General features: G+C 35.6%; 1 pseudogene across 1 annotated transcript; it reads right to left on the bottom strand.

Moving 5' to 3' along the window:
• Positions 1 to 200: 200 nt before the first annotated feature.
• Positions 201 to 3,481, bottom strand: LOC149198742 (disease resistance protein RPV1-like; annotated as a pseudogene). The gene is made up of 4 exons (XR_016253655.1): positions 2,743 to 3,481; positions 1,537 to 2,629; positions 1,132 to 1,397; positions 201 to 1,012 (listed from the first exon to the last, which is right to left on the bottom strand). The product of XR_016253655.1 is annotated as a disease resistance protein RPV1-like (transcript).
• Positions 3,482 to 8,294: the final 4,813 nt, after the last annotated feature.

Genomic DNA, 8,294 nt, shown 5'->3' with positions numbered 1-8,294 from the left:
ATTTTTCCGATCGAAATCCGGCAGGAATTATTGGAATAGCAAGTTTGATAGCTAGTTTCTGCACAATGAAAGCGTCCCAGGGGTTTTTCAGGGTGCTGAATCCAAATATGCAGTTAAAAAACCATTTTAACTGCAAGAAATCAAGATTTGACCTCAATTCTTCCGCCGGATTCCGTCACCGGAATCTTCAAAAAATCGCATTATAGACAACTGCGTATTAATGGGGCTTGCCATTCTGGTAGGCTCTGTAGCTGGGAGCAGTAGGTCAAAACTCTTTGAGGCTCGTCAACCCGCCAAGTGATTCTGGTAGGCACTGCAGTCTGGAGCAGGAGGACAAGCCGAGAATTCGGAGGCTCGTCAACCCGCCAAGTGATTCTGGTAGGCTCTGCAGTCTGGAGCAGGAGGTCAAGTCTAGAGTTCGGAGGCTCGTCAACCCGCCAAGTGATTCTGGTAGGCTCTGCAGTCTGGGGCAGTAGGTCAAGTCGAGAGTTCGGAGGCTCGTCAACCCCCCAAGTGATTCTGGTGGGCTCTGCAGCGGTTAGCATAAGTGCATGCGGAGAGTTTTGAGGCTCGTCAACCCGCCAAGTGATTCTGGTAGGCTCTGCAGCTGTGAGTAGTTCAAGTCGAGAGTTTGGAGGCTGGTGAGCCCGCCAAGTGAATCTGGTAGGCTCTGCAGCCAATAGCAGGAGGACAACTTGAGAGTTTCGAGGCTCGTCAACCCGCCAAATGATTCTGGTAGGCTCTGCAGCTGGAAGCAGCCGATCAAGAGGAGAGTTCGGAGGTTCTTTAAATTGCCAAAGGAAGCTGGCAGCGACTTAATCTTTGTACAACCCAGTAACTTCAAGTAATTCAAGGACTGCAGACGACAAAATTCATCTGGCAAGATATTCAGACCAACCTATTCATATCTGTTGTGCAAGACAAATTTTTCGAGATAATTCAACCTTTCAATGGACTTCGGGATATTGAGAACGCAACCATCAATTTCCAACTCCCTAATCTGCACAGGTGCCTGCAATTTCATATTTTAAATTGGGCTTTACACTGGATGGCACAACAAGTAAATTTTTATAATAAAAGTTATTTGAAAAATGCAAAACTTTATACAAGAAAACAAAATCACATAATTACCTGCCATTGATCTGTCCAGATTGTTTCAAACCTCGCCTCTATTTGTAAAACTCTTAAATTTTTCATTAAAATCCATGAAGGCAGGGAGGACATTGAATCCAGCGGAGCCATATTAGCTCTGGTGGCTGAGCAACATTCAATATGCTTTCCACACAATCACCTTCAGCCTCAAGAAGTTGCAACCTGCCCGTTAAATCCACAAGGCTTTTGAACTGTTGTGGAGACCATTCCGGGCCATCACTCGGAACAACGCTAACTCCACGCACCTAAAACACGATTGATCGATATTTATGCAAATTAGATGATAAACTCAAAATTTACAGACAATAAACACCATAACGGCATTTCAAAATTTGATATCAGAACATTATTTTCAGTGTCACTCTAAAGCTTCAAAATACGTACAGGTGAGTGCTGATAAAGAAGGTTGTCAGTTGGACGCCAAATTCGACGCCAAGAGCCTGGAGGCTCTTTCTCCGCCAGGTCTCTCCCCATATCCCTAAGGTGGTCGTGCATTATTATTTTATTTTCTTTGTCTACCCCCACAAGACACCTGTTTTGTAGATTCCGAAAACCCAGCTCTCCTTCCCAGCCAGATCCGTCCCATATTCTTATCGCTCTATCTCTGTCTTTGTGTAGAAAGAAACAAGCAATGTCTAAGAATATGTTCTTCTCCTGTTGGTCCAGACCGTCATAGCTAATCTTGAGCCTGCTTTGGATATCCGTGGGAAGTACTTTGGAGATTTTGCGCAATTCGGCTTCCCAGTACTTCAACTGTGTTTGACCATGCATATGCGCCCCAAGCACCATGAGAGATAACGGCAATCCATCGCAGGTTTTCAAAAACAAACTAACTACTTCTTCAAAACCTACATGTGGATGAGATTGGTGAAAGGCGTGGCAGCAGAAGAGCTCTTTCGACTGTTGCGGATCCAGTCCTGTGAGCTTGTATATGCACGACTCTACAATTCCCCATCTTATAAGAACATCCATATTACGAGAGGTAACTAAAATCAAGCTACCGGATGGAAGGACATCCTTAGCTGGTGAAAGTAATGCATTCATTTGCTTAATATCATCTACATCATCTAAAATGATGATAGCTTTAGAAGCTGCGAGATACCTACTCAGCATCTTTATACCTTCATCGATGCTGTTTATCTGCCTATCCCATTCAGCCAAGTCCTGAAGAAGCTGACTCTGCAAAGAAATTAAAGGTTCGTCTCTAACATCAAATAAAAAACAAGATCTATTGAAATGTGATCTCCGACGGTTAAATATTTCTTTTGCGAGGGTTGTTTTACCCACTCCTCCAAGTCCTACAATTCCTATAACTCTGGTATGCTCGCTTTGCTCCTGCAAACACATTTTCCTTTGAAAATCTTCTACTTTATGTTCCAAAGCGATTGGATATTTGGAAACGTGGAGTTCCATTGGAAACTTTTTCAACACTGCTTCCACGACCTCTTCAAGGAGTTGCTGCTGCTGCTGCTCGTCACTGAACAAGATTAAGAGTACAATTACCAGTCAGAAATGCGTACATAGAATGTAATAAACGTATCAATCTAACAAATTAAAGACCAGATTATGAAGGAGTGTAGGAGGCCTAACCCATTATACTTCTCGAGTTCAAAACCACTTATATCAGCAGCGTCATAAAGAGCTTGCCTCCATTTTCCGATGGTATCAGACTCGTATCGTGGCTTTTTATGTTGATGATAGTCACACGTTTCCTTCTTTTGGAGCTTCTGCAGAGCTTGATCATACAGTCCAGTACTCCTCCTAAGATCGGATGGCTTGACACCGTAGAAGACAGGAATGATCGGTGCCCTCGAGTCGAACATCAACAAGAGTTCGTTCAAGCACCACTCCGATTCTGCATATCGAGGAGAGAAGATAGCAATGTGAACGGAGGCTGTTTGAATAGCGCCTTTGATTTGACGAGTTAGGCCATCTCCCTCTCGCAATTCTTCAATGTCCAAAAATGGTCTGAGACCGTGTTTGCAAAGGCGATTGTAGAGATCGGTGGCGAAGGGTTTCTTGCAATCTGTACTGCGATGATTAATAAAAATATCAAACACATAGTAGTTTTCGTTGGCATAAGAGGTGGATGAGGATGCCATACTATATTAACAGATTGAAATTACAAGATCGTTGGAGCAGAATGGCTATCAGAAGATGACCCAAGTTACCACTACTTCACTTGGCCTTTCTTGCGCTGTGTCTCCCTGCAGATGACCCCAAGTTACCACTAGTTCACTCTGCCTAGGTCGCTCTCAGTCTCAAAATACTTGGTAGAACAAAACCGCTCTGAAATCCGGTAGGCTTGTAGGTTTTCTCAGCAAACGGAGTCCACCCTTTACCTTGAATGAAATTTATGACCTCTTTCCTTTAATTTTTTTCAATTTATTATATAAACGATGCGATGAAAGTGACGCGTGCCATCAATTTCCGCGTTGAGTGCACATGACCTATGGTTTGATCTCCACGAACCTGACTATTACTGGCATTTTACATTGAATGAAATTTATGACCTCTTTCCTTTAATTTTTTCAATTTATATAAACGATGCGATGAAAGTGCCGTGTGCCAGCAATTTCCGCGTTGAGTGCACATGACATAGGCGATTCTTATTTCATAGACTATTGAATACTTAATGCGGCCTGACATGCAGGGATTTTAACTTTTGCCTTCCCTCTCGAGGCTGCTATTTCGATGGGCGTGCTTTCACTGAAAAGGCAAAAGTTAAATTACCTGCATGTCAGGCCGCATTAAGTATTCAATAGTCTATGAAATAGGAATTGCCCCAAACATATGGTTTGGTCTGTACGAACCTGACTACTACTGGCATTTTACATTGAATGAAATTTATGACCTCTTTCCTCTAAATTTTTCAATTTATATAAACGATGCGATGAAAGTGACGCGTGCCAGCAATTTCCGCGTTGAGTGCACATGACCTATGGTTTGGTCTGCACGAACCTGACTACTACTGGCATGGTACGACATAAAGCCGTGTCATAATTTCACATGAAACGTTATTCTCGATAAATTCTAAACTTGATTCTTTTGAGAAATTATTTTCTTAATCTTGATTATTTTGAGAAAGTGGAAGGAAATGGTCGGGGGAGTGGTTTGAAATTTCATTTTAGATGTGTATTGTTTTATGAAAGTGGAAACGAAAACGACAAGGGAAGTGGTTGGAATTTCGTTTCAACGAAGACTTAGTGCATTACACATTCTTATCCAGGGTTTATTTTTAGTGCATCGACCACGTTTAATGGATCTTGCCCTGGATTGAGTAGACATCACATATTTCAAAAGTTGGATTCTTTTGGTTTCCAAAACCTTTTTTTCTCATATTATGCAGAACAACTCCCATGTATTGACATAAAGTTGAAAACAACTGTTTTAATAAGTATTTTGATGGGACACTTATTTGTAGGATGAGACTTAAATGTTTTTGGATTTTTAAGTGGTTAAACTTCAATTTGAAATTAGCAAAAAAGTATATACATATTAATTTTTTATATATACTTGGCATGTGTAAGTGTTTGTTTGTATTTATTTGAATTTAAAATATAATTTTTTTAATAAATAATCTTTTAATGTTAAATTCATTATTTATTTTTTTTTTTTTTTTATATAAAAAAGTATGTTAATAATCTAATATGCAAAGGTACTTACTAAAAGTAAAAAAATTTCTTATAAATCATTAAAAAACATTTTAAGTGATATATTTTTTCTTAATAATTATTTTTACCATCTATTATATTTTATTTATTATATTTGAAAGATAAAGTAATGTTTCTACTCTATTAATTATATTATTAAATTCCAATTAAATATTATATCACTAACATGTAAATGGATAGTTACAACTAAATTAAGGTAAACACGCTTGTTCATCGTTCATCAATATTATTCATTTTAAATAATTAAGTTAAAACCATAGTTTCAAAAAGTTTTATATTATCTTCAAATTTTTAATGTTTAAGTTTCTTTGTCATACTTAAAATATTTCATTTTTTTAAACTACTACCAGAAGCTTTCTATTAATAAAAAGGGGTACATCACACATACACATTATTAATATAGACACCATCATAAAAAGAAGAACCATTTACACCCTAAAGGACAACATTATAGAGCTAAAATTAGACCATTATCATTTTTAGTCGACCACGCCACCAAAAGCTCGCCATTGGCTAGGGCAAGTATAAACACAACAAGAAATAACAAGAAGTATGTACCAAATCCCACAGTGATCATGCCAACTACCTGAGGTCACAAAGACCTGAAGAAGGAATTACCACATACAAGAGCAACAACAAACTGCTAGCAAAACAAAAAGAGCCAATAACTAAACAACCTATGAGTGCATACAAGAGCAACAACAAACTGCTAGCAAAACAAAAAGAGCCAATAACTAAACAACCTATGAGTGCATGCCACAATTTCCAGAATATCCATTAAGCCCCCAGAAAGGGAAAGATCCAAAACTAGCCATGATACCCTCCCAATCAATATCACCTTCATGCCATAACCAAAACCTGCAACGAGAAAGTACCAAGATCGTGTCATCAGACCATAGAGAGTCATCATCTAGAGATTGTACGACCCAAACTCCAAATGGAGGCCAAGGAGTGTCAGCACTTTGTGCCATGCAAACCAAACGAGAAGTTCCACCTAAAAGGAAACATCCTCTAACATGGCAAAACATGTTGCTCCGTAGCACCCTAGCGAGTGCAGACGCAATTCATATCATAGAGCCAAATTCGTGAGATAAACCAACTTCACCCACACACTCCACAAAACCACAAATAACAATGACACCACCCAAGCCAAGGAGAAGGAAGGGGAGCATACAACCTCACCTCCTTTCCCAAAAGTTAGGTACCCTCACCACCCCAAATACACAAGCCTTCATTTAAATCGACTAGACTTGTACTACATCTTCCAACACCCTCCACCAATTTTCTACCACTCTATAACAAGTTTGATCCATCTATGGAGGGGGCACATCTCACAAAGAGTCTCCGTTAACATTAGTAATACCACCCATCACAGAAAAATTATTCATTCTTTGAATTAAAAAATATAATTAAAAAATAATACAAATTATTAAATTAAAACCAATCTATGAAAGAATTCACTATCATTTTCAAAATTTTACACAAAATATTTCACTCGACATAAAAGAATAATAATACAAAATTATTTGAAGATAAAAATGAGTATGTTCAACTTCCCCATATTTATCATAGGTTAGGTATTATAAATAATAAAAATAACATTTTATTTATTTATTGTGTGTAAACCATTATTTTTAAAATTATTTAATTTTTAAATATATTTTATGAGTTGAAGATTATAATTTTTGGATTGAATTTTTTAATAAAATGATAATAAAGAATAAATTAGGAGTGAATTCTTTTAGGGAAGAAAACTAGTTTTAGGAGGTGAAACACTTTTTCTCATACACTTTTCCAATACAATTTATTGATTAAGGATTGATTATAAATTTTTGAATTAGGTTTTGTGATAAACTGATAATAAAGTATTTTATTAATATTTATTTATCAATTTAAAATGTTGAAGAAAAAGTGTAGAATATATATATATATAACCAATTTTGAAAAATCAAACACCTTCTTTCACACATGTGAAATGGTTCTAAATTTAAACTTAAATTGTGTCTATTGAGAAATCTCATCCCAAACGCTAAACAAAAATTAAATGAATTAATAAAAATTAAATCTATATTAAACTTTAAGCACATGAATTGATCAAAATTAAATCCATATTAAACTTTAAGTAGTTCAAAGCTATGTTAAAAACTAAACATGGTAAAATTTGAAAAATTAACATTTTTTTAGTGAATGGTATACTTAATTTACCTTTTCATTTTAGTATACACCACCTGTAGGTTAGTCTGCACGAACCTACCTTTTATTCTTGTAGTCAAGATATCATGGATGACCACTGGCATAGTTTGACATAAAGACATGTCATAATTTACACAAGAGGTGTTTTCGATAGATTCTTTTCTAAAGATTATAAGTTGATTATTTTGAGAAATTATTTTCTTTATGTTCATTATTTTTAGAAAGTGGAAGGAAACCGACAAAGGTAGTGGTTTGAAATTTCATTTAAAAACTATATTTTATTAAGCATCTCACAACCCACTGCCTTTACCTTTAGTGGGTCCCACACGGATGGCGTAGATATCACATATTTCAATAGTGGATACCTTTGTTTGAACAAGTGCTATATACATAAAGACGAGAAAATTAGTCATATCAATATCTTTACTTAATCAAAATTAAGAATATAATAAAAAAATTAAATATATGTTTTGAAATTATTAAATACTTAATATCTATTTATTTTAGAATTTTTATAAAACTATAGTTCAAATATTTGATTTCAATCAACTAATTAAAAAATCAAATTTATTTGACCAAGTGTAATTACAATATATTTTGCCGGTTTAATAAATATTTTAATATTGTAATTTTATTTGTTTTTAGTAGTTTAAAGGTTAAAATTTTGATTTAAAATTATTAAAAAATATATATTTTTTTAAGTATTGAAAAAAATTTGGGCATATTTTCTAATTTAATTTATCTGAATTTTGGAATTATAAATTTTGTTTATAAACTCTCCATAATCCAAGTGCCCTAGAGAGTTTTCAAGGTGCTTTTTTTTTGTGTAAATTATTGCGTTTTGTATTCATTATCAAAACGATAAACAACAAGAACCTCCAAAACAAAAGCACTTTGGATACAATAAACAACAAGAACCTCCAAAACAAAAGCACTGTGGATATGGTTATTTCAAGGTGTTGAATCTATATATGTAGTCAAAAACTCATTTTAAACAACAAAAAATACTATTTGACCAAAAACGATTAGCCATACTCTAAGGAATGATATGCTATGAATTGCTTCTTTAAAAGAACAAAGATTTGAAAAGATTTGCCTTGTCATCTCTTTAGGATGGGAAACTTTCAAATCCCTTAAGGAGGAGGTCCTTTCTATGAATGTCAACACTTGATTTCATATTCTCACTTGCTCATTCAAGCTAACCACTACAATATGCAGAGTCAACAAAATTCTTATTTCGATAAATATAGCATAAATAGCCAATCATTTTTGGGG

Source organism: Pinus tabuliformis, chromosome 2_1, assembly GCF_031772625.1.
Source record: "Pinus tabuliformis cultivar Carrire ecotype Pingquan chromosome 2_1, CPIR1, whole genome shotgun sequence".
Classification (NCBI taxonomy): Eukaryota; Viridiplantae; Streptophyta; class Pinopsida; order Pinales; family Pinaceae; genus Pinus; species Pinus tabuliformis.
The sequence above is the reverse complement of the archived record's forward strand: the minus strand, read 5'-3'. Positions and strand labels throughout refer to the sequence as shown.